This window comes from Ambystoma mexicanum, chromosome 5q (genome assembly GCF_040938575.1).
Source record: "Ambystoma mexicanum isolate Mex_15411 chromosome 5q, UKY_AmexF1_1, whole genome shotgun sequence".
NCBI classification, from domain to species: Eukaryota; Metazoa; Chordata; class Amphibia; order Caudata; family Ambystomatidae; genus Ambystoma; species Ambystoma mexicanum.
Window position 1 is genome coordinate 358213249 of NC_090933.1, and position 27010 is coordinate 358240258.

At 45.2% G+C, this 27010-nt stretch overlaps 1 protein-coding gene across 8 annotated transcripts in view; it reads left to right on the forward strand.

Moving 5' to 3' along the window:
- The window catches only part of DLGAP1 (DLG associated protein 1), a 2039252-nt gene that overhangs the window by 1767517 nt on the left and 244725 nt on the right, over positions 1-27010 (forward strand). The window lies entirely within an intron of this gene.

Genomic DNA, 27010 nt, shown 5'->3' on the forward strand with positions numbered 1-27010 from the left:
GCTCTTCGGGGCCAGGTCTACCTCAGGCAGGGGTGAAGCAGTGCCTCTTTTGTAGGCTCTTCAGGGCCAGGTTTACCTCAGGCAGGGGTGAAGCAGTGCCTCTTTTCCAGGCTCTTCAGATCAGCAGGCTCAAATGTCATGCTGGTGGTTGGCTTCAGGAAAAAGAAGCTGCGGGCGAAACTCTTGATGCCGCTGGAGCCTTCCTCAGGAAAGATCTCCCGGTTACCGTTAGGGATGTGGAGAGCCATCTGCAGTTCCACCAAAGGCAGAAAACCTTCCTCTTCAGCAAATTGTTGGGAGTAGATTCCTGATCTCCCCTCGCGTGGCCTGGACTGTGTGGCTGAAGTGCTCCTGGTGAATTCCGTTGGCACTTACCTCATTTGTTGCTTGCACTTATTTCCCCTTTCCTTGTTGATAATCATGTGTCCCTTTTGGCCTTTATCCTTGCACGTATTTTGCCTTTGTCCCTGCACTTTATGTTTTCTCTTTTCTTGGCACCCCACACCCCTTCCCTTAAATGATCTGAGTGTTCCCGAAGCCTGTGGGGATCTGATGTCCATCTCTTGCCTTCAAAGTGCTATGAAGACACTGCACTTACAGTTGGTGCCTTATAAAACTCCAGTAAACAAATCACTCACTGTGCTACTTAAAACGCCAGGCATCGTGTGTATTTCTTTGAGGGTGCTGTGCCTCTGCATACGGAGGTCTGCAACTTGGGGCTCTCCGCATGTTTTGTACCACGATTGCCATGACTCTTCCCCATTTACTATGATGGCCAGGGCTGATGGGAGATGTAGTCCAAAACATCCACACAGCTGAATGTTGTAGACCCCTGAAGGAGGTAAAGTCCTCCCACATATATACACAACCTGAACATGGCTCCTCAACTGGAGTTCAAGGACCTTATAAAGGTGGGGTGTCTACTGCTTTGTGCATCTAACTCATCGGAGCACTTTGCACTGGCTAGCATTGTTCTGCTGGAGTAGGTTGTGTATACCTTTCCTCACACACACACAGCATTATAACCTTCTGATGTTAGGGATGCCTACAAGTGCATCAAGGTGATTTAGGCTACTGCCCATACATTGTCCCATCTCTGACGTATTTTTCTGTCATAGCAGCTGGAGAGAAAACATGCGATGCATAGACCGCTCGCGGGAACTATGCCCAGAGATTTCCCATTAACCGAATGACTCCTTTCATTTGCCCAGTGTTGTCTTGTAGCTTTTCTTGTCTTCAATATGGCCGCCGAATAGATGGTTATGTCAGACAAGGGGCCATTGTGCAGTTATGTTATGTCCTTTCGGGTTCTCTTATGTGCTCAATGTTATGGCGTGCCCATTTCCTTTGACCTTTGCGTTGCCAATCCCTCTCGACTTGATTGTTCAAATAAAGTCATGATAATGACAGTGCCGGCAGTTGACCACCTACCTGGATGCAGATACCTGTGACTTAGTAGCAGTGCATCAGCATAACTATTTTGATGTATTCTTATGTGGTGGCTCAATGGTGTGGCTTTAAGCAGCACCACTTTTGGTATGGATGAGGGTAGATGGCAAACATAGTAAATGGGCTTAACCAAGCTTGTCTTGCCGGAGCTCTGCTGTGTCCTGAGGCCCAAGGCACAAGAAGCCCGTGTTTCAGAAGATTCGGCACAGGAGACTGAATGCAGGAAGAGCCAAAGCCTCACATACTGTTCAAAGGCCGTCCAAATTGGCCTATATGTCTTGCAATTTACTGGTATTTGTTTTTGTTTGGGTGAGTATTGTGAGCAATAAAAAGCAGTGTACAATTTCCATGACTTGCTCAAAAGAGTTTCTTACTGAATTACTATCACAGACATGTTTCACATTTAAAATTGTGGCCATTCTTCTTCTCCCAAAATGCTTATGCAAATTCGCAAGACTTGGGTTCCATGAAGAAATACCGTGTTGTATGACCTAGCCTGGAGCCACGTCCCTCCGCCCTGTCCCTAATCCTCCCGTCCTGTCCTCTCATCACCATCCAATGAGGAGAGAGTTTCAAGAGACACTTTTATCCATCTCCAACACTGGGATGCGTCATTATTCCTTTCGTTGGATTCTTGTGACATTGTGATTCACTGAAAGGCGAACATTCTGTGCGTGCCTTAGTTGCAATTGGTTCCCTCTGATGTCAAGTCACTCGAAGCCTGACAACACCTTGGTCACTTGATCTATATTTTTTTTGTTTGAAGTGTCTGCCCGTTTTGTGTTTAGAATCCCGACAAATTTCACGCCACACGACAGCATGGAAGATGACACTTTCATAAATGTTAGTCATTAGAAGCTGCACTTCGCATAGGACAGCCAGAACCTATTGGCTTTGCCAAGTTTTATTTTAATTTCTTGGACTTTTCATGCTCCCGACAGGCCCCTGTTTTTGTTGCCAATCTGTAAAGCAGAACCAGACTACACAATACAAAAAAAGTTATAGTTAATGTCATAAAGGAACCGGCATAATGAGAGAGCAGAACATGTAAAATGTGAAATTTAGGCAGCCGTTCTGTGACGGCTTTCCTGAAATTGGCAACTAGTAAGAGATCTCTGCTCTCAGCGGACGTTCTGCCCAGAGTTACATTCTGCCATGATGCAACAGAACCTGGTAGAATCTACGTAAGGTGCTTGCGTAGCTCTGCACACTGTTGCAAAAGTGGGGTGCAGCCACTCATTGAAGATATTGGGGAGGCATAGTGTGCAATGCAGATCGGAGTACCCATAACACATTGGGCCTCATTACGACTTTTGCGTCGTTACCGTGTCCCGTGAGGGGAAGAGGGATCTAACAAAGGGCCGCTCATAATCGGCCCGTTGTTAGCTCCCTCTCCCATTCCCATTGAGCCCTATGGGGGCTCAGATGGGAATGGGGAAGGTCCGGGCCCGGGATCACAGAGGGAGGAATTACCGGGCCCTCCGAACTCGGAATGGCCCGGTAATTCCCCATTCTGGGAACCCGGACCTGGTTAATAGCGGCATGGCTACCACGAAAGCCGTAATGAGGCCCCTTGAGTTTTGGTCTAGCAGGGATGATAGCAAACTAAGATTCTGTCTGGAGGCCCAAATGTTTCTCCATTGGAGGCCAAAGCCTAGAAGGCCTGTCTCACTTAGAGCCTGCTTCTGGTGGATATGCCCGACACATCCAGGCAATAGCCATGTAGAATTATCATCCAAGAATGCTTACTTTCCCCTCAGAAAGGGTATGCCCAGGAGCCCAGCCAGGTTTATCGAGGGCATGTTTGTGGTAGGGGTCTACCGAACTTTTCCTTCGAGTAAGCAAACGAATTCCGGACGAAAAAAAAGCTATCCTGCTCCAGCAGAAAACTTAATTCATGGTATGTTTAGAACGGGGCAAAGTGACTTTGCACTGCCAACAAACGGGTTGAACTGGGCATGATTCACGGACCATTGCAAATTGTATTTTGGTCGTGCAAAGTCACTTTGTGCTGCAAAAGTACTCTTTGCACTGCGATAAATGGGCCTAATCTACAGTACAAAGAGTCCTTTTGCAAAGCAAAAATGCACTTTGCAGTGCTCTCAGAATCAGGCCCAATTCATCATGTTCGTGGGCAGTGCAAAGTCACTTTGCACCGCGCTAAACTATCCATGAACTACGCCCTTTGTCTTCTCATTTGAATACAATGCAACAACTAAAGGACGGCAAATGTGGAGTGCAGCTTGCAAAAGAGAATGGGATTAAACATGGCCTGATGGCCTTCCTGATGAAAGATCAGACTAAGGGGCATACATTTGTAAACGGGAGGGAATGAGAGGGGCGGATAAGCGAGAGATGAGCGTGGTTTATTTCTATGGGAAATGCTTTCCCAGAAACATGAATTCCCAACAGTTAGTGGAGACCAGTATGGCTGAGGCAGTCAGTTATATGTCAGGCCGAGTGTCATGTCCGCACCTAACACTAAGTGACTCTTAAAGGAGCTGCGTGTCAGGAAATCTCTTCAGTTCTTGCGTGGGCCATTGCGACAGAGGCAGTGTAGAGAAATAGGTGTGAGGACTCTGCTCCTATGGGGCACAGAGCTACGATCTGCTGGTTCAGGCGGGGCAGCTACCTTTGGTGGAAGTACCTGACTTATTTGCATATGGCTGGACCCCTTTTGCAATGGCACAGATGGGCTAAAAAACAGTGTTGTGGAAGGATGCCCAGAGCAATGCCAGTGGTTCAGATTCATTCAAAACCTTCCACCCTTCACTTTTGTGGTTATAGAAAGTGGTAGGCGTACAGGATGTTTGGAAATGGGAAGACTTCCCAACAGGCGGGCTCCTGCTCCACCTGTGTCAGCCTCTCTGGTAGCAATCTCCCCCTGTGGAGGAGGCAGTCCCCTCTCTTAAATTAGTAGGGGGATGGGGTCCGCTCAGCTCACAGGTTCCCTCAACTTGTGTCCTGCACAAGCGGACAGAAACCATTCAGAAATGTCTACGTCAGATGCTAAGAAGGGTTGAAGCGCACTTTTCACCCAAGATACCTTGCAGCTCACGAGAGTGGAACACGTGTGATTTCCAATGGCAAATGCAAGTTGCAATCTCCATCTTGCTCTTTGCAGCCTAGCACTTTGCATTCAGGAGCTCTGCCACTTTGAGTAGTGCTGGATTTACATTTGCTTCCTGCTTTTTTCTTAATCAGTTATTTTATGACGTGTACATCTGTAAATAAATAGTATATGTCGATTACAATTAAAAGAAACGCATGAAGCTCGGGAACACATACTTAAAATAATGCTTTACTGTTTTTTAAATAAGTGTGCTTTTCAAGTGTGGTCAGTCTTCTTTTGAATGCTAAATATGCTCTTCAGAATATAGATCGTTTTTTGGTCCATATTCAAGTATTTATTTTATTTATTTATTTTAATTCTTGTTACGCGCCACATGCCTGTGGGCCTCAGGTATGAGAACTGTAGCCTACCTGCCGCCCAAGAACAGCTGCATTGTGGGAAGCGACAAGCGAGGATAAGGAGTGGCCTAATATCCCGTTATACCTGCGTTGATGTTATTTTATTTTTTACCCCTTCGTTCCTACTTTTGCACATTCATTTCATTTTCCATATTTCTGTATTGTTTGACTTTCTGTTTCAAATAATTCACCATTAACCATTTTCCTTTTCCTCATTTGCACTGGTTTTGTTTATTTCTTTATTTGTGAATGGAGGTGGCAAAAACCACCTAATGAACCTAATGTCTAGGTGTGGGTTTTGCAAAAAAATTAAGGGGATGGCCTGGAGATGGGGAGCTGGCATGAGGCTGTGCACAGCCACTCCACCCACTTCGTGCCCATACGTAGCTACCCGCCCATCCCTGCCGCTACCCTAGAACTTCCTCGCCCCATCACCTTACAAGGAGCTGCCAGTGATGGGGGCAGCTCCTCGCTCAGCACACTGGAGAAGATGCCAGTCAAGAGAGGAAGCAGAGGAACCCCACTCAGTGAGAGAGGAGGCAACCAAGAACATGTAATGTAGGTTTGCAGGGTTTCTGTTATAAGGAAGGAAAGGGGATGTGTAATGTAATGAAGGCTTGCATTGTCTAGGCTTTGCAAGCCAGGGAATGTTGGTGCGACTTGGAACCTGGGTGCACTCACGTTTCCAGGAATGACGGTTGGGCTTGAGGATGGGAGTATCTAATGGAAGGAGGTCTGTACCATGGCTCTCCCCTGTGTTTCTAGCTATTACCCTTTAAGATAAATAAAGAACTTGCTTATTTCCCACTGCTGATTCCTGAGCTTTTACTACATCCTGTCCATCATTCATTGACCCCGGATACTACAGAACACAGCCACCTTTGTATTCTGGGACTCGTAGTTTTGCTTTTCAAGTGCCGAATGTAAAGGGGGAAAACCTGGATGGGCTACTCACGGAGTAGTGGATAGACCGTCCTGTATATTTTTCACTTCCCCCCATCCCCCAAGTTATTCATTTGACTCTAACCAAGACTACAGAGAGACTAAGCCGGTAAGAATGCTCAGTGGTTTGAGCGCTCGCTGCTGCGATCTGAGCATGATCTACAGGTCGCAGGTTTGAATCCCAGCAAGCCCAACTCAGCCTTTCATCCTTCCGAGGTCGATAAATGAGTACCAATTTCGGTTGGGTTATATTGTATGTAAATATGTGCTCTGTAAAGCGCTTTAAATTAAGGTGCTATATAAATAACACATCATCATTACATTAGGTGTCATATGAGATCTCAGACCTGTGCCCGTGACACAGCATCATCTGTATGAACACCTACATCCAGAGGTCGAAGCGGTCGGGAGCGGCGCTCCTATAATTTTATTTTTAAGGTTCACCGTTCCTATACTTTTATTTTAAAAAGAAACCGTTCTGGAACGGTTTACTTTTAAAATAAAAGTGTATGAAGAAGTTGAAGCTTACACTTCAGTGCACTGCACTGAACATTACCTTAAATAACAGGTGTGTTTGTTTGGGGGTTTGGATTGTGTATGGAAGGGGGCGCAGCAATGGGGTTTGTGGAGAGTGGGGCAGACTGGCAGGGAACATAGCTCCTCTTCTTCTTTTCGTACACTTCGACCACTGCCTGCATCAGCCAGTGTAGGCTTGCTCGAGTTGCAGTCCATAAGTAACTGCAAGCGACTTAAGAAAACAAGCAGCGAATGCTTCCGGGCTAGGCTGCGGCCTGGGACCAGGAAGCGCTCTGCGGGGAGACAAACAAAGCTGGGGACAGGAATGCTTCAGAGCTGGGAAGTGGCTCTGCACTTTCTGACGTTTCCTGCCTGTTTATTCACGGAGGTGCGGCTTCTTGCAACATTGCCTGCAGTAAAGTGTCTTCCACGCCTTCCCATTCCTTCCCGCCTCCTGTCTCTCTCGTCTGTTTAGTAACTGCCTTCATTCAATCACAAGTCTCTCTGCCTAGAAACGAGCACGCGTCAACACACGTTTGGTTCGGTACGGGTTAGCAGTTAGAGATCTGCTGATCTGGGCTTCTTAATCACTGTTAGAGATTTTAGCTGCATTTTTCTCTGTGGGTGGCCTTCTTGCTTCGGAAAAATCGCTTCTCTACAATTACATTTTGCTCATATAAAGAACAATAAAAACGTTTGTGATACTAATCTCGATGACATGGACGCACCCAGAATTTCAGGCTTTCGTGCCCTGCGGCCAGTGGTCGAAGTGTACAAAAAGAAGTAGTGGAACTATGTTCCCTGCTGGCCTGCACCCACCCCCCACAAACCCCATCACCACGCCCCCTCCCACACCCAATACAAACCCCCCAAACTCCTGCAGCTGCTGTTTAAGGGAACGTTCAGTGCACTGCGCTGAAAGTGCAAGCTGCAACGTCTTCCTACACTTTTATATTTAAACAAAACCATTCCGGAACAGTTTCTTTTTAAAATAAAAGTATAGGAGCTGTAAAACGTAATTTAAAAAAGTAGAGGAGCACCGCTCCCGACCGCTCCCGCTCACTTCAACCACTGCCTGCGAAATGAAGGGCACACCTAGTTACACCAACATTGGCACGAACTGCCTTCCAAAGATCCAACAATCCAGTTACTCTCACTTTTAAGTCGAAATAATACTGCATAACTGCCTTGGCTCAACTATGTTGGCAGTGTGTGTGTGTGTGTGTTTGCCCCAAGCCCACCAAAGAAAGCCGCTGAGCCGTAGGTGTATTCGCTCGGGTCTCCGCTCGCGCGCTGCTTTGCATGCGTTGCGCAAGCCCTTTTATTTCCTGTGCGAGGTGACGCACTTCCCCACGCTGCCTTAAAGGGGCCGACTACAACACTCTTCTGTCTTCATAACCACATTATTTTGTCAACACACCTTAATGTTACTGAACGTGACAACCTTACGAGTTAAATGTCACTTATAAAGTCTGCAACGGGAAACAGCGCTCCCCTCACACCTTCACCACATAGTCTTGCAGATGCGCAGGGCGACCACAGTGTTCTCTCATGGGGTACATCCTCTCACTTTCTCCAATGGGAGCAGTTTGTTCTGGATGGTACTCTCCTCCTCGCCCATCAGTTGCTCATCATCTTCCTCCTCACTTTATGCACCCCTTCCCATGATAGAGGAGGCGCTCCACGCAGAGTTACCATCACCTTTTCTGGCTGGCGATTCGGCCAACTTCCGGAAGAAGCATGACATTCCTTGTCACTGTCTCGCAGCCATCCGACATAGTCACCATTGGTCGTTTCATGTCCACAATGTGAAAAGGTCTAGGCTCGTATGTAAGTGATCATTTCCCACCAGGATGTCGAAAGCACAGCAGAACAGCATCATTGTCCATGGACAGCGGATAGCTGCGTAAAGCTCTTAGGTTTTCCTCCTCATTCAGTTTTGTCCTTTCTTCCTAAGCAAGCTCCTTGTCAATGAGGAAAAAAGTGGTGCACCGACCGAAAAAAGCAGATTTAGAGAGGAGTCGTCGCTCTCACTGTCTCATTTTTGCATATATACCTTCCCCATATGAGATCGACCCCCGCCTCCAGAAACCAAAAATAGGGGAAACCCCATACAGTATTACCCATGGGTGCTGTACTCCAGCTGAGAAATCAGCCTGCAAGTACCCTGCACTTATGATAGTAAAAAGTAACCACTGCAACCAGTCATTCAAGTTAGTTATTGTAACAAAAATTTACATGAGAAGTGGGATAGGGAGTTACCATGTAACCCTGCAGCAATCCACATAGGGTGATGTGTGCTGGACCCACAAAAAGGAAAAGGTAAGTCAGATAAGTCACATTAAGAAAAGTCCAAGGGACATGTCAGTGGCACTGCACAGAGGGTGCAAAAAGCAGATGCCTATGGAGTTTAACAGACTCCATTAAACAGTTAAAAATCCAAGTCAGAGAAAAACACACGAGTGAGTGGCAAAACGTACTACTGACGCACAAAATTAAAAATCAAAATGTTCTTAGGGTCTCTAAGGTTAAATGGAATTAGCACAGAAACAGAACATTCTCCCTAACACTGGTCCATTGAGTTTACTGGCAACTAAGGGCCTTATTACGAGTTTGGAGGTAGCCATGGTGCTATTAGCGCCATGGCTGCCTCCAAATTCGCTTCCAGGTTCATTGAATGAGAAATTACTGTGTCATTCCAACCTTGGAGGACCTGGTAATTCCTCATTCAAAATACCCATCCCCATTCCCATTGAGCCCCTACAGGGCTCAATGGGAATGGGGAGGGAGCTAATAACGGGCCCATTAATAAGAGGCCCGTTATTAGCTCCCTGGTCCTTTAGCGGCTCCCGCTAAGGGCGGCTGGTAAAACCATCCACCCCTAGCGGGACCCGCTTAAGGACCTCGGAATGCGGTGGTAAGGGGTTGACGGCACCGGCATCCTTACCGGCGCCGTTAACTCCTTACCGCCGCACTCGGAATGAGGCCCTAAGTCTTTATTGATTTTATCACGGGCCATGGTAATTTTGACAGGAAAGGCTTGCTGAACCTTGGCACAGTCTTGGTTAGTCGGGGAGATGGATAGTGCTTGCGATTTATGTTTTTCAAGTAACTTTAAAATTCCAAAGAGCTTTTTAGAATTGTCGTTTGCCTCATTTATATCCTCATTGAGATCATTATTTTTGTCTCGAGTATGGATAGTGTATATGAATGTTCACGTTTCTTCCAGGTTTCTTTGTTTGTATCAGTGGGGTATTTCAGCCATTTTCTGAGTAGTGAGCTCAGATGTATACCACTTGTTTTGCCTGGTGTTTTCTCTGACTGGTTTCCTTTTTAACGGTCCTACCTGGTCCAGCATGAGTGTCATGGTGGACTTGTAGGTGGACACCAGCAGATCTGGGGGGGGGGGTCAAGGCTGGAAATGAAGGTCCTGATTTCATTGAGACACTCCTGTAGTTCGATGATTCTTACCTTTTTATATGTACGATTGGTGACACTTTTTAGTGCATTTGTTTATTTCCCTGGGATGGCTTGGAGCCGAATATTCAAGTCAATGATAAAATGGTCGGACAAGATACATGGATTGGAATTTTTGATGCATATGTCCAGATTTCTGGAGAATACCCAGTCTAGATTATTCGCTTTCTTAGAGGTAGAGTCGTTATTGTGGACATAATAATCAATTTTGTTAAGGAATTGTTCTATTGAGATTTTGTCCTTATAAGTGATATTGTTGTGCCAGCAGTTTCGATCTCCCAGAAACAGGGTGGCACAACTAGGTCCATTCAGTCATCTCAATAGCTGTATAATATCCTCATTGAAATTTGGCATATCTTCGGGACGTGGATATAGCAAGGCAAGTTAACGCAACTGCAGTGTGTTGGATTAAGTTTCAAGTGTAGAATTTGACAGTGGTTGCAATGACTAGGGGATTCGAAGAACTGGAATTTGTTCTTAGCAAGGATGGCTACTCTTTCGCCATGGCCCTGCTCCCAATCTTTACAGGAGATGGTGTATCCCTCAGGGGTGGCCAGCGTTATCATAGGGCCGCTGGAGTCTGTGAGCCAGGTGGCTGTTAGGCACAGAATGCAACCGTCATTGTCGATGAATTAATCATGTATTTCAATTGCATGTTTGTTAAATGATCTGGCGCTTAACAGTGCAACTTTAATGTTTTTGCAATCAGTCAAAATAGATAAGGAGGATTAAGTATCATGTTTATTCTCCAAGTAGAGATGTGAGTTCATTGTTTATGTCTCTTACTTTGTGTACTGCTCTCCCCTGAAAAGTGCACGAAACAACCATAAATCATCAATGCAATAATGGAGCAAGTACTTTGAACCACAAAAACAGACAGACACAATAACTCACAACCACGCACTCTTAGAAGATATATCAGCTCTTTACGGCTATTTATTCAAGGCTTACAAATACATAGAAATCACTCATAAAAATAACATGGACCTAGTTCACAGAAGAAATAAAGAAATCAAAAGGAAATACATTACCGTGAGCGTAATTGAAGTCCTCATCTCGTCCAGAAGCGGCTGGAAGACTCCGGGGACAGCCAGGCCGAGAGTACCACAGCTCACAGGAAGGCCAGACGGAGCGTCCTTTTCTGGATGAAGTCTCACCTGACCCCCTCCGGGTTTCCGCATATATAGGAACTCCACAAAAGGGGAGTTAATTCTCGAACCTTCTGGAATTGCACCTGTGCAGTTGAGGAACAGCCGTCGGTTGTCAGCTGGGTCAATCGAGAGCTGCCCCCAAGGAAAGCAGGGCCTCCCTGCTCTAAAAACACGCTCCACGGAGAACAGTAGCAAGCCATAACAACGTTAGCTTTCCCAGCAGAAATGGCCTTGACTGCATACCAAGTTTGAAAAAGCATGTTTGTCTCAGCACTGTGAATCTAACACTTCAGCAAAATGTGTGCAGCCTTTCACTGCGAAGTGAAGTAAATATCCAACATGGCTCCGAGCGCTCCCAGAATGCATTGCGTGCCCGCGCCATTTTGAACCGAACATAAATCAAGCACAACAATTCCACCCTTTGGATATTTATCTTCCATAGCCAGGTGGCACTGAAACTGGTCTCTGAAACCTAAAAAAATGTTAAAACTAAATTGGGAACACATTAAAGGCATCAACAACAAGCAATTATAATAAACAATGTAATAAAAATGCAAGCAAAAATATAACATAGTGTACCCCCAATATCAGTTATCCATGAAAATAACCAATCCCACCAGTTTTTGTTACGATCTTGAGACACTTGAGAAATGAGATCCCTCAAACCTCGAATATGACTTTCAATGGATTGTGAGTGGTCACTTAAATTGAAACAACACATACCTTCAAAGGCTTTACACCCTAAATTATGTTTCAGCAATACATAATCAACAGCAGCTCTGTTCTGTAAAGTTGCTTTTCTAATAACTTGACTATCAAGGAGTAATTCTTCTAAAGCCTGCGAAGTATGATTAAGACTTTTGACTACTAAACACGCTAATTTCAGCAAAGATTTGTAACCTCCAGCAGCTAAACCCCAAACACCTACTAATGAAAGGGTTAATGCTAAAACCTCAGCTTCTGATAGCAAATGTACATGTGAATCACAGTCAGGAGATAGCCCTACAGATTCAAAGGTTGACCTTTTACCTCGAGTTATCGCTGAGTGTAAAGGAAACATCATTAGTCCTAATCGAGTCAAAGCACATGGACCTCCAGAAATGTTAGCTGGAATATAAGTATATGTAATGTTACCACATGAAAAGAGCCATCCTGTTGGAAGTTTCACATGATTCAAATGACTAGCAGTTATCACTGTATGATTGCAAGACAGTGTTATTTACACTGGTGCATTTGCGTGACACTCGCGAACATAGTCGCCTCTCGAACATTGTATGATTGCGCTGATTGGTCAACTCTATTTGTCTGCATTTACCAATTCCTTGTGCTTTGCACGTCATAATGTAGCACACATCACCTTGGGTTATGTTGTACGTAATCACACGTGTTAAATTCCTCCATTTCTTGTCGGTTTCTTGGCAGAATCTGCAATATTCGTAGACTGAAAAAGATTGTCTAAGGTCTGAATCTTGAAATAAAGAATCATTATGTGTGACGCCGAAAATATGCTTTAAAACCGGAACAGGCGTCGGCACCGCTACTAAACATGTAGTCAATAAAGCTTCAGCATTGGGCACATCAGTCAAACAAAAGTGTGATATATTCAGTACTTGCTGTGCCAGATATATCCACATATTTTCTACTTATCATAGGAGAGTGTTTCCTCCGTCCTACAAAGGGTTCCTGCACAGCTGGCATCAAGGTCGTTTTCACTTGCTCCTGATGTATTTGTCGCATTTCACGGATCCATGTCTTCGGTCTGGCGGGATTGTCGGCACTGGCATAGGGCTGCTTGGGGACATTATTCATCACTATCAGTATCCCCTTGATCACTGGCACAGATGTGACATTTGTCACTGGTAACAGAAGATCGTCGAACCCGTCCAAATGGAGTCCATTTAGTGCCACAGTCACAGCAACCAGACCCAGGATCTACAAGGCAAACCCAGAAAAGAGATATCAGTGTTGCACATCACTCTCTTAGGTAACATTTGTCTGCAGGTACATATTGCCATTTCTTTCTACCAGGCTCCATCACTAAAACCACTTGATCTTTGCCTGATGCAATGACATCTGCGGGCACTGGTGGGCCACTTGGCTTTTCCACCCACACTTTTGCACCCGGTACCATACTGTCTGAAGAGCCAAAACCGCAATCCCCACGGGTAGTTAACACTGTAGGAGGCTCCCCTTTCTTAATCATGGACAATTTAATGGGAATGATTATCAATTGGGCCACTCGATCACCCTTGTGTATTGATAACAACTGATCCCCACTATTCATTAAGATTACTTTGATCTCACCTTGGTAATCAGCATCAATTACCCCTCCCAACACTTGAACTCCCTTCAATGCTAGGCCAGATCTAGGGGCAATCCATCCCATATGCTCTGGGGGAATCTGTACTCCAATCCCTGTTTCAGTAACAACTATTCCTCTTGGATCTAATCTGATTTCTTCATTAGAATGCAAGTCTACCCCTGCTGACTCTGGAGTTGCTCGATAGGGAGCTAAGGAACCTGGTGTCATTTCCCAGTATAACAATGTTTCTCTAACTGAATTGGGTTGAACCTGTAAATTAGGAGTCATTAATCGCATTAAAGGAGTTTCATGTTCATACACAAGCCTATTGTTCAGCACTTGCACCGCATCAAACACACGATCACGCCAGCCTGCCAAACTGCCGTCTCCAGATTTGTGCAACTGTTCTTTCAGTAACCCATTCATTCGTTCCATTAGCCCTGCTGCAGCTGAGTGGTAGGGGATGTGATATATCCACTCAATGCTCTTTTCCTGACAAAACTCCTGGATTAGTTTGCCTTTGAAATGTAACCCATTGTCACTTTGAATCTGCAAAGGCACTCTATAATGTAATATGATCTGATCTAACAACCTGATGGTATTCAATTGGGTTGCACGTTTGCACGGCAAAACCATCAAATATCCCGAGTATGTATCTACAATAGTGCATGTATACTGACAACCTCTGCTGTTTGGCATAGGACCGATATAATCAATCTGCCAAATTTGACCAGGTAATTTTCCTCTTCGCAATGTGCCTCGAACAATTTGAGGTATCGGTCTATGTAATTGGTGTTGGCACACAGAACACTGCAAAATGATTGTTTTCACTAGTTCTAAAGGAAGACTGATGCCTCGAGCTTGTGCCCACCTGATAGTAGCCTTTTCTCCAAGGTGCCCACTTTTCTGATGGGCCCATTTGGCCAAACCCTCCATATCGTCTTCCCGAGCCTCTGCATCCATTGTCGCAATCTTGGTGTGTTCGTCTGCAACAGAATGAAATCAACGTTCTAATGAATCTGTGGCACAAGGCGCGTCCACATGAAATACAGTGACTTCACTTTGCAACAACATTTCTGCAATATCTTGCCACAGTTCTTTTCCCCACAACTCTTTTGAATGAATCTTCCATCCATTCTTTTGCCAAGTCGGCAACCACACTGCCAATCCATTCGCCACTGACCATGAATCTGTGTACACATGGCATTGACCAGGGGTCTCTTGTTTCAATGCTTGGTAAACTGCATAAAGTTCTTCAAACTGACTGCTCTTTCCTTTCCCTGTCGTTATCAACATCTTTTTTGTTTTGGGATTGTACGACACTGCTTTCCAGTACCGGTCAGTTCCCACATATCGAGCTGAACCATCCGTGAACCAAGCATGCTCTGTTTGTTCCACGGTCAAATCACTGTAAGGGACTCCCCATTTCACCGGAGACTCATGTTTTTCAGGCACCTCCGCTGGTATGTAATCTGAGGGCGGTATGTTGGCTACTTGCTCATGTAACTTAGCCACTCCACCCTTTCCTGATTTGGCTCCGTCTTGAATATACCATTTCCACTTAATTATGCTGACTTCTTGAGCATGTCCTATACAATGCATTTTAGGAGAGCTCAGTACCCACTCCATGATTGGTATTTCAGGTCTCATGAATACATCATGACCTAAGGTCATCTGTTCGGTATCAACAAGAGCCCAATAACATGCCAGCAATTGCTTTTCAAACGGAGTATATGAGTTACCAGCATCGGGCAACTTACGACTCCAAAATCCTAATGGCACACGTTTCCTGTCTTGTTTCTGCCACACACTGCAGTTAGCATAATTGTCTTGCACAGACACATTTAATTCCACTTCGCCTTCCTTCAAGAGCCATAAATCAAGCACCTGCTGCACTGTGTCTTTCGCCATCTCAAAGGCTCTCTGCTGCTCTTCCCCCCACTGAAACTCATATTTCTTACGTGTCACTTTGTAGAGGGGGGCCAATATCTGCCCTAAATGCGGAATGTGCTGTTTCCAAAAGCCAAACAGTCCTATAAACTGCTGGGGTTGCTTTTTGCTCGTTGGAGTGGTGAATTCAAGTATTTTCTGTTGTGCTTTTGGCACCATTTCTCGATGCCCATGATGCCACTGAATCCCTAGGAATATCACTGTTTCAGCTGGGCCTTGAATTTTACTCGGATTAATCTCCCACCCTTCCTTATTCAATCCTTCTATAAGGACATCTAGCTGACTTTGCACGCTATGCTCATCCTTGCACTGGATCAAAATATCATCAATGTAATGAGAGATATGTATGTCAGGTTTACACAGTATCTTGTCTAAGTGCTCTGCCACCAGCCGGTGACAGATAGTCGGACTGTGTATGTACCCCATGGGTAGTCTCGTGAAAGTGTACTGACGTCCACCCAATGAAAATGCAAACTGTTCTTGACACTCGTCAGCAATTGGCATGGAGAAAAATGCATTAGCTAAATCGATCACTGCATACCAAGTCCCCTCAAACCTTTGAACATTTTCAATCAAAGTAATAGCATCTGGGACTGCGGGCACTAAGCGAGGAGTGTATTTATTCAACACCCTGTAATCCACCGTCATCCTCCACGACCCATCCCCCTTTTTAATGGGCCAGAGCGGATTGTTCCATGATGTGGTAATAGGGCGTAATACACCCGCCTCCACGTACTCTTTGATGGTGTCTGAGATTTCTTTGTGCCCCCCAGGAATGCGGTATTGTTTCATGGCTACCCGCTTAGTCGCTACTGGCACTTGCACTGGGGGCATCTTCAATTTGCCTACAGTAATGGGTGTACAAATTAATGCACTCACCCCAAACTGGTAAGTTTTACCGCCAAGTCCCAAGGTTAGCCCTTCCAAAATGTCAAAGCCAATTATATATCCAGGTATCGGGACAATCAACACTTGGTATTTCTGCCTCTTTAAGTTGCCTATTTTCATCTCCACTCTCGTTTGCACTGCGGGGGTCTCCTTTCCCCCTAAACGTGTAATCGTAAACTGTTTGCCTTTAAATCGTTTCGGATTACCATGAATCAAAGAGGCCTCCGCCCCAGTGTCTATCAATGCTCGCACCCCTTGTGTGTTTCCTGGCCCCCAAAAAATCTTAACATCAACATGAGGCCGCCTATCCACTTTTATGCGGGCAGACGCTGCCGGAGCATGGCCGAAGCCCTAGTCAAACTTCGAATGAGTGTGACTCGTGTCCGCCTCTAGCATAGCACTCACCACCTTTCTCAAATCAGCATATGTCGGCTGGTACGGGGAAGGTGTCCCCATAGACCCTTCATCTTGTTCTTCTGCAGGGGGAGCAGAAGGTGAGGCATCCCCCTTTGTCGTGGTGACTACTTGTTTCTTAACCTGTTCATACCGTTCTTTGGCTGCAAGTCGTCGTTTTTTGTATAATTCATACATTACTCTGGTTTCAATGCCATCAATTTCTTCGTGTGGCACACCATCTTTTAACAAAGCCAGAAACATGTCTTTTCGGGACACTCGGGAGTCTCTGCTATCTTGCCGCCTGCCTTCAGTTCTTCTCTCACTGCGCCCCTCTCTCTCTCCCGTGGCTTTTTCTCGCTCTTATCCCACTCTCCTAAATCTGCAAGTTGCCGAATGGCATCTGCTACCTCATCCGTAGCCTTGCCCGTCATGTCTACGAGCAAAGTCATAATGATACTTTTGTATGCAGGTGGCACAGTTCTAATCACCATGTTTCATGTTGAAACTGAGAGCGGCACGGCTCCCATGTGATCAGGAGCATCTATGTGAATTGCCTCTTTCATAGCATGCTCTCTGACTTTTTGAATTGCTTCTCTCAACGTATACCACTTTGTTTCTTCACTGGGCCAATCTGTGGTAATAGGGTATTTACGGTTAAATGCTTGGGCTACCAGGTGCAACAAAGACACCTGCGTATCTTGACCATTAGCATCAGGGGGCGGTCCTGCTCTTAAGACCTCCTGTACATTGACAGGGGTAAAAAACGCGGTGAATCAGTAGAATCTACCAACAACCCTGCAGCACCCCCATGTAGCAGTCTCACCATCCATGTCAATAAAGCTTCCCCTGATTTTTGCCTCAAACAGGTAATAATTTCCCCAACCTCCTGTTGTGTGTAATCCTCCAGCGTGGTTAAATCCACCATTCCGCCAGCCGGATTCTGCGAGTGTGGTCTGGCTCGCCGCCTTCTAACAGGCTTTGCCGCCACTGTTTTCTGTTTCACCTCTGGTTTGGGGTCAAACTCTTCTGCAGAACTACTTTCTAGACTGGTCGAATCAAAAATATCACCATCCCATTTGTCCGGATCCCAGTCTACACCAGCGGTAGCGATTACAGTTGCCACCTTTCTTTTGTTGACCCCTCCCCGTCTTTTCCTATACTTATATCGCGCTATTCTGACTGCTGCCCTCTCGGCCACCGCCTGATATGTGTCAGCCTTATCTTTAAACAATTTCATTTGAATCTGCTGCATTAACACAGTCTGCCGTTCTGCAGCTAGTTCTCTCTCTAATCTCAAAACCTCAGCTTTCATATCCATTTGCCTCTGATGTATTTTCCTATAAGCATGCAAAAGAACCCAACCTCGCCTACCTAATGCCGCGCATTCTTTACCACGTTCTACTGGAACTTGTTGCAAGCATGCAATTACATCAGTCGGATCGGCATCTCCCAATCCTTGATCCCAAGTTTCACTTAAACCGGCCCCACATGCCCATGCTTGAGCCAACTTATCATACAGACTCTTAGTCCAACCTGGAATAACAACATCAGAACGGTCACCGCCAGCGGTAACGCTCTTCTTTTTGAACAAACTACTCATTATCACAAGCAAAGCAAAGCCTTGTTGAACCTATATATTTTCTTCTCCACACTGCAATCACTCCCGCAGGCAGTCAAACAGTTACCAAAGAGCAAAGAAAAATTCACTTACACAACAACCAAATCTTATCTACATTTCAACAGATTCTTGGATTAACGGAACAACTCATCACGTACATACTGTTTGTGGCGCCAAAAATGTACTGCTCTCTCCCGAAAAGTGCACGAAAGGACCATAAATCATCAATGCAATAATGGGGCAAGTACTTTGAACCACAAAAACAGACAGACACAATAACTCACAACCACGCACTCTTAGAAGATAAATCAGCTCTTTACGGCTATTTATTCAAAGCTTACAAATACATAGAAATCACTCATAAAAATAACATGGACCTAGTTCACAGAAGGAATAAAGAAATCAAAAGGAAATACATCACCGTGAGCGTAATTCAAGTCCTCATCTCATCCAGAAGCGGCTGGAAGACTCCGGGGACAGCCAGGCCGAGAGTACCACAGCTCACAGGAAGGCCAGACGGAGCGTCCTTCTCTGGATGAAGTCTCACCTGACCCCCTCCGGGTTTCCGCATATATAGGAACTCCACAAAAGGGGAGTTAATTCTCAAACCTTCTGGAATTGCACCTGCGCAGTTGAGGAACAGCCGTCGGTTGCCAGCTGGGTCAATCGAGAGCTCCCCCCAAGGAACGCAGGGCCTCCCTGCTCTAAAAACACGCTCCACAGAGAACATTAGCAAGCCATAACAACATTAGCTTTCCCAGCAGAAATGGCCTTGACTGCATACCAAGTTTGAAAAAGCATGTTTGTCTCAGCACTGTGAATCTAACACTTCAGCAAAATGTGTGCAGCCTTTCACTGCGAAGTGAAGTAAATATCCAACATGGCTCCGAGCGCTCCCTAGAATGCATTGCGCGCCCGCTCCATTTTGAACCAAGCATAAATCAAGCACAAACATTGTTGGTTAGTGATGATCTGAGATTTGGAGTTTGACTGAAAGTGTTGTCAGGCTGTTTGATATCAATATTGTTGTCTCTGAAAGGGATAGCAACCAAGGCTATGTTTTCAATGACTGATAATCTTGTGATGTCTGAGTTCACATTTAACCAGTTCCGGTCATCATGACCGTAGTTGTCAACAGATGGTGGAGTCTCTGTTTGGTGGCGAGGTTCTGGGAGTTGACTACTCTTCGTAGGAGGGTAGGTAGGTGGACCACATTAGAGATGATAGTTTACAGAGCCGCTCTATCAACAGTAGTATTAGGTTTTATTGGTGAATTACTGAGTGGAACAAGTACAGGTTGGTCAACTAGGTCTAAAGGACCTTGTTGCATATCAGCTTGAGTGTGTACAGGGAGCTCGACTGGTGATGTGGAAACACTGTCGAATTTCATCAGGATGTATTTATTAATAATAGCCAATTGAGTGGCTCTCTGGGCTGCCAACCCCCCATTTGTATAGCCCATAATGTAAGGATTGTGTGGTTGTAGAACCAGACGGTGTGTGAATACTCTAAGAGCCTGAGAAACATCACAGTAGACTCCACGATAAACATGTGTGGCTTTCATTCCTCTGGAATGACCATTAAGCCCATAACAGGACTTATGTCTAGATGGCTTTGGACACACTCTCTAATCCCAACCCATTGTTGTGGTGGGATGTAATAGCACCCACCAATTCTACAAGGAGACGAGTGTGATGGGTCAGGTATGTGAGACTCACAACTGTGTTTAGTTTTTTCAAGGTTTGACATTTTATTTTAAACAAAATTTGAAAATAATCCCTAACTAAACCTATTCTAACAGGGGGTTGCCTACATAGTCTAGGATCTAAGGGAAACCCTCCTAGCATACACAGCACTAACCCTCACACTAAACAACATGAACATTCAAAGCAACACAGAAACAACAAATATTAAAGGTTACCAAATAACCAGTGTCTTGGATGACTTCTACTTGTCCGGTGCAGATCTTGCTCCCCCAGTAATGCCCCAAAGTCAATTTCCTCAAAGGAAAAGAAACTCTTAAATCAAGTCTTGAAAAGTTCCAAAGAAACCAAAGTTCACACAAAATAAAAATCCACTTGTAACAATTCCTTCTTTCCTAATGAAAAGATTCCCTTTCTGTGAGACCATAAACCAATTCCTACCATGGTCTACAATCCTAGACAATCTCCTAGGGGGGGTGTGGATCACTATGCCCCCGTGCTTTCGTATCTCAGGGCCTTTGTGCACTGTGTTACTCCTAGATTACTTACATCACATACTCCTATCTTACTCCTATGGACACAATAACATGCCCCATGCCCCCCGTGAGTATCTGTGTGCCCCCATCCCCCCGTGAGTGTCTGTGTGCCCCCCTTGCCCCCTGTGAGTGTCTGTGTGCCCCCGTTTCCCCCATGAGTGTCTGTGTGCCCCCATGCCCCCCGTGAGTGGATGTGTGCACCCCTTGCCCCCCGTGAGTGTCTGTGTGCCCCCATCCCCCCCGTGAGTGTCTGTGTGCCCCCCTTGACCCCTGTGAGTGTCTGTGTGCCCCTTGCCCCCATGATTGTCTGTGTGCCCCCATGCTACCCCGTGAGTGTCTGTGTGCACCCCATTCCCCCGTGAGTGTCTGTGTGCCCCCTTGCCCCCCGTGAGTGTCTGCGTGCCCCCATGCCCCTGTGAGTGTCTGTGTGCCCCTTGCCCCCATGAGTGTCTGTGTGCCCCCATGCCTCCCTGTGAGTGTCTGTGTGCCCCCATGCCCCACCCGTGAGTGTCTGTGTGCCCCCACCCGGCCTTGCTCCCCCCTTTTTTTGGCTCTGTGTACCCCCCGTTACCTGCCTTCTACCCCTTTCCCCCCTCCAAAATTCCCTCCTCTTCTACTATCTTCCTACTCCCCATCCTACTTATTTCTCCCTCCTCTCAGCCTTTCCCCTCCTAGCACTTACTCCTATCATCTGTTCCCTTGACTTTTGATAGCAGCTTGTTCGTCTCCCCTCCTCCCCCCTTGTTCTTCTCTCTCCTCCCCACACCCCTGCTTTTTAAATTTGTCACTGACAAATTTGCTCAGTAGCATGCCTTGTTCATCTCCTCTCCCCACTCATATCCCCCGCCCCCCCTCCCATCCCTCCTCTTGTATACCACCTGCACTACATCAATTGTCATCAGACATAGTAATGTTACTGCTTGCTTTGTTCTCCTTCTTTTCCATTACCTCTTGCCTTACTTGTTCTATGCACATGCACTATCAGAAATGTCGACAGGCCTATTATGATAGTTATTTTTCACATCCTGTATTGTTTCAAGGACTTTTACTGAATGTAACTGTATTTTCCTATGTTCCCTCGCTCCTTGAAGTACTTTGAAACTCATTGTGTATAGGCGCTATATAAATAAACAATCAATCAATCAATCAATCAAAAAGACACAAAGAAAACACATGAATCGATTCAATTATAACAATAGAATACATGTATTCATGCCCAGCAAGGCATGGTGCAAGCAATAATGTAATGCAAATATCAAATTTGCACCTTTATACTTTTGGTGCAAATCTACCATGCAGTGAAATAACTATAAGCCTTACAGGCTTCTAATACAAGCCTGTGATTAACTGGATCTATAATGTCTAATGCAATATACATATGGCAAGTGCCAGCATTCAGCATTCCTCTCCAATCCACACCATTCCTCACTCTCTCTCTCTCTCTAGGCACAATCCCTGTCTGATTTCCCCATCTATCATGTCAGCCAAAGTTCTGTGTGAGTGTATGTTCTAATTCTCCCATGCACAAGTCTTATTCAGCAATACTCCCCTTTTTCTGTTCTCAGTGTTTCTCTGTCTCTCCTCTCCCGCTCACTCTGCAACGAGCCAGTCAGTCAGTGTCAGGGCCAGGCCTTTCTCTCAAGATCTGGTCACTCGAACTGCCTCAAGCCTCTGCCAAGCTCATCGATCTCTGCCAAGCTGGTCTGCCAAGGCTGCGTCACTGCCACACCAAACGCCTCTCTCTCTCATCGAACTCGAACTCCATCAACATCTAAAAACTCCAATCTCTTCACCTCTGGTTATAGTGCAATGACATATACAAATCTCTATGGGCACATTCAATCTCTAAGCTAAAACGCCTCTTTCTCTGTCAGAATTTCTAAATATGAGCAATGCCTGAAAGTCTGTGTTTGCATGTACTTTCACTCCATGTTCTGGTCAAACACTGTGTGTTCTGTCAGCATGACATTTCAAAGCATATCGCTATCATGGTCTTCTTCTGTTGGATAGATGGTGTTTTGCACCACAGGCAATCTATTTCTCCATTCATACCACTGTTAGCTTCACGAAATCCCTCTCTCCTCCAGAGAACAGGCCATCTCTCCTCTCATGCAAAAGCACTTCTCCCTCTGTCCATGTCAAAAGCGCCTCTGCTGCCTGGCCCCCACCTTTTCTGTCTCTGAGAACACCAGCCTAAGGCTGATTAGGCCTCCTTCTCCGTGTCTCTACTAAGGCAAAGGCAACCTCTTATCAACCAAACTGTTTACGAATTCCTTTCTTTCACAGTAATTCATAACAACTTCGCACAGATCCAAATGGTGCTTCTGTGTCTCCTTCCAGAAATGGCTTTATAATGCCATAGGCCTCATGCTTTCTAGTGCTTACTCTCTCACACAAACCCAAGCGCTACATAATGCAAACTCATTGCATATTCTAAGTGCAATGCATACGTGTCTCTCTACATTCATACATAATACATAATATCATCTCTACATGTGTTACTACAAATATACTGTGTCTCTAAATGGCACTACATGTCTCTGTGAATATACCAGGCCTCATTCATTCTCTATAGTGCCTATCACGTTTCTCTCAGCCTAATCGCTACATAAATGGCATAATACATAATTCTAAAAGCATCTCTTTCAACATATATGGCAATAACATAACTAAGCAAACCCTTCATATAACAGGGCCCATTTCTCTATTCAAATGCCTGGTAATAATTAGAATAGTATAATGTTACTATTTCATGTACTCCTAATAAGTACTAATAAGATGATGGATAACTAAACAGGATAAATGGATAACTGGATTCCAAAAGGGGTAATAATGGGTAACAATGAGAAATGATTCTCTAACAATAGGTAATGATGGGTAATGGTTCTGTAATGATAACAAATCAGGCCTCTCCATTCTATCAGGTTCTACATTTCCAGGTTCCACAAAGAAAACAACAGCACCTGTGGTATTCCTGGAGAACCTCCTTTCAGGAAAGAATGGGTAAAGTTGAAGACAAAACTACTACTTCTGCTTAGCAACAGCTCTTCTTCCTGTAACTCCTGTGGTTTCATTAAATACAGTTTTTCAGGATACTTCTTCTTAGGGTTTGCTCTCTCTTTCTAGCAACCCCCTTCTGCCAATGATACTGTGAGAGCAGGCTTCCTTGCCCCACAGTTGACTTATGCTTCTACTACATCCAACTGCTACAGTTCTGACAAAAGTATCGACAACCACAGTTCTACTGCTGCTACTACAACTCAGAATTTTAGGTAACTTCAACAAGACTTTTCGACCTCTACAGGTTGGCAAGGCACTTTTCTCTCTTGTATGGCAAGAAAGGGTAGCCTCTTTGCCTTTCCTTTCTGTCTTGCAGCTACCAGAAAATCTGCCTTTAGCTCCCAGACTGTTTCTTCTCAACTTGAACAGTATCAGCTCTACAGATTTTAATGAGTACTTCTTAGCAAGTACCAGGCTTCCGCCTCGAGTTTCATATACACTGTTTGCCTCCAGTAGTTACCCCAAAGCTGTATTTCCACTCTTCCAGCCTTTGATAACCTTGTCACCCTTGTGCCAGAGGACTCTCGGGTTATGACTGCTGCAGCAACTTTAAAACAATGGTGTTCAGTTCTTAAATGAGCAGGTTTCACTTTAACAGGGTTTGGACTACTGGTTTGGGTAATATTTGTTCTTCGTTTAACACCAGCCACTTCTACAACTTCTACATCCGTGTTCAGTATGTTACAAGAAGCAAGTTTCTTTGTAGAAATGAAATTAGGCAGACGCAATTTCGTTTTGATATTGAACTACCACTTTAAAAGATGTGTGTTCCCTCCTTTCGGTTATGCTTCAAAGGGAATTGGCAAACACAGTTTCATGCGCGACCTTTTCTGATGTTAAATTGGCTTTGTAACATTGCATGAAAGTCAAGTTCTGCTTCATAAGGTTTACCGGCAACGTTCTTCTCTTTAATAGGAGACACATGACCGCTCTGCAGCAGGTTACATCTAACAAAGGGGAAAGGAGATACTTTCTCCACACACGGGTACTTCAGCTTTGTTAATATAAGCGTGTGATATGATTCCCTTGTAAGAATGACTTCCAACTTCTGCTAACAACTTTTACTCGCTTTTATGTGTACGCAAGTATACATTAAGCTGGCTACAGTTTCCAGGAAGGTATTCCTGATGATTTGGAGTATGGAGCTTCCCTTTACTCACTACACAATCACAGCGTCTGCGGGCTGCTTCTGCTTCCTGGCTTGATTTCTTCTGCTGCTACTGCTACAGGCACTCTTGGGACCCACACCGCTCTGCTGCACGGGTGTCTCTGATCCATCCTCATTAATTGAGAGTCTTCCTCTCTCCAGCTTTCCTCTGCTTGCTTCTGCACACAGGTCCTGGGTGGATTCACAACTTCTGCTCTGCATTCACACCAATTAGGCGCACCTGGAAAGCCTGCATGTCATGTTAATTGCAGTCTCTTCCAAACAGGGTTTGTGAGCATGGAACCAACTCAGAGCATGCAGGTGAAATCTGCTCTTCCTCTGCTCAGGGTATCAGGTAATAATATCGTCACATATATATTTGCCGTAAATAATATCGCCGGGAAAAAATGTTGTGGCGATATTATTTGGGTGACCATATATATGGCGACAGGGGCGAAAAAAAAAAAACTTTACAAAATAAAAAATTAGGGGGTTGCGGGGGTGTCCCCCGCATGTTCCATGCAATAATGTCGCCACAAAAAACGACCATTTTTCGGCGATATTTTTTGCATGGCGATATTTTTGTGGCGACATTATTACATGGAACCCTGCTCAGGTGTTCCTTCTGTGGTCACAATTCCTAGTGAACTGCCAGCCTCATGCTCTGCTTATTCTGCTTCTGATACTGCCGACCTTCCAGCTCCTGCTCCAGCTTCTTTTTTCTGCTCCTTCCTGCTGTAGCCTTTTATGCCCCTGAGCTGGATTAATTGGCTTCAGGTACAGGCCCTTAGAATCAATTGCCTAACTATACCTAAGCTATTAGGCCTGCCTGCCTGTCCTTGGTTCCTACATGCCTCTCCAGTCCTCTTCTTAGTAACAGTCCCTGAGGAATTCTGGGACATGTAGTCCACCTTAGACGAATTCAGTTTCTTTACTTCATTTTAAGGATGGTTTTCCCTCCCTTGATATTATTGAATGACGAGTTGTAAGGTTTAACCTTTTGAGAGACAGATGGGACAGGAAAAGTTATATGTTTGGTGTTCCTTTTGGCATGCCTTTGGCATTTTGGAGGATATGGGGATTTAGGGGTACAAAAGATTTATCTGGGTTCAACACAAGATTGTGTCACTTCTTTAAAATATGCCTTTCCATCCTTAGTAGGAGGCCGAGATATATAAAAATGGCCAATTACTCCTGTAAATCTGTGGTAAGAGTATTCCTCTTCAAGGAAAAATACTGTGTCTCGCCCTGCGAAGTCACCCCACTACCCCGGGCCTTGTTGCCACCCAGTTGATCCTCCCACAGTAAACCACCCCCAGGATTGGGATCAGGAGGTGTCTGCCCTCTCCTGGCCACCTGGGTTGAGACTTTAGACAGGGTTACCGCGGGGGATCTGCAGGATTCTCCACACCAGATACAGGGGAGACCTGCTGAGATTGGGGACCTTTTTTGTAAAGCTTTATTTCCAAGGGGCTGCCCTATACATAAATATTATCTCCAGGCCGCACATCAGTGTTTTAGTTACAAACCCAGGCTTCCTGCCAAGATACCATATATGTTAGTGCATATAAGTAAAAGCAATGGGTAGACTGTATTACATTGAATTTATTATGCCTTGAAGTTCATGCCAACCCAAGACAAATTTAAGTGGGTCAGTTTGAAACATATGGGAGCTCATTTTGCTCCTATTCGTAATTTGACGGCAGGAACTGGTACGTTTGTACTCAGGCATAGCCAGATCCCCTGCACCAAATCCTTCAGCATTTGCACGGCAGAGTGCAAATGGGCAGGGCAAAAGATATGTTTGCCGCCTTTTGCCCTGCACTTTTTCCCTCCGCCTTGCAAAGTGTGCGAATGGTAAACAGATTTGCAGTTACATTTAAATTCGGGGGCAGCGTGTAACTGTAATTGAACATGTGGCAGGCAGCGTGTACAATGGATCCCTAAGGGGCCCGCCTGCTTTATGCTTGTGCATGAAGCTGGCAGACTCAATAGTGATCTCCATTATTTCCAATGGCATTAAAATCCATGCCGGCGGCGCAAATGCTGGAGCATTTGTATGGCGGAGAGGAAGCAAGGCGGCAGAAAGGCAAGTTCCCTTCCGCCTCTCCTCTCCGCTATCCAAATGATTGAAAATGTGGTGTGGAGTGAATAAAAGCCGTAAAAGACACACTAAAGGCTTTTATGCCTTTCATTCATATTACCTCACTACAGAAAATGAGCTACTTAGTTTTCACTTTTACTCTCTGCTTTGATAGAAATAAAAGGCTGCATTTGGTTTTACGCCTCATGCAGGCGTAAAACGATATGCTCTCCCGAGACGGGAAAGCACAGCATAGATACTACTACCTCCCGCAGCAAAAATGTGTGAGAGCATAAAAGTAAACCGTAAAACATTTTACAA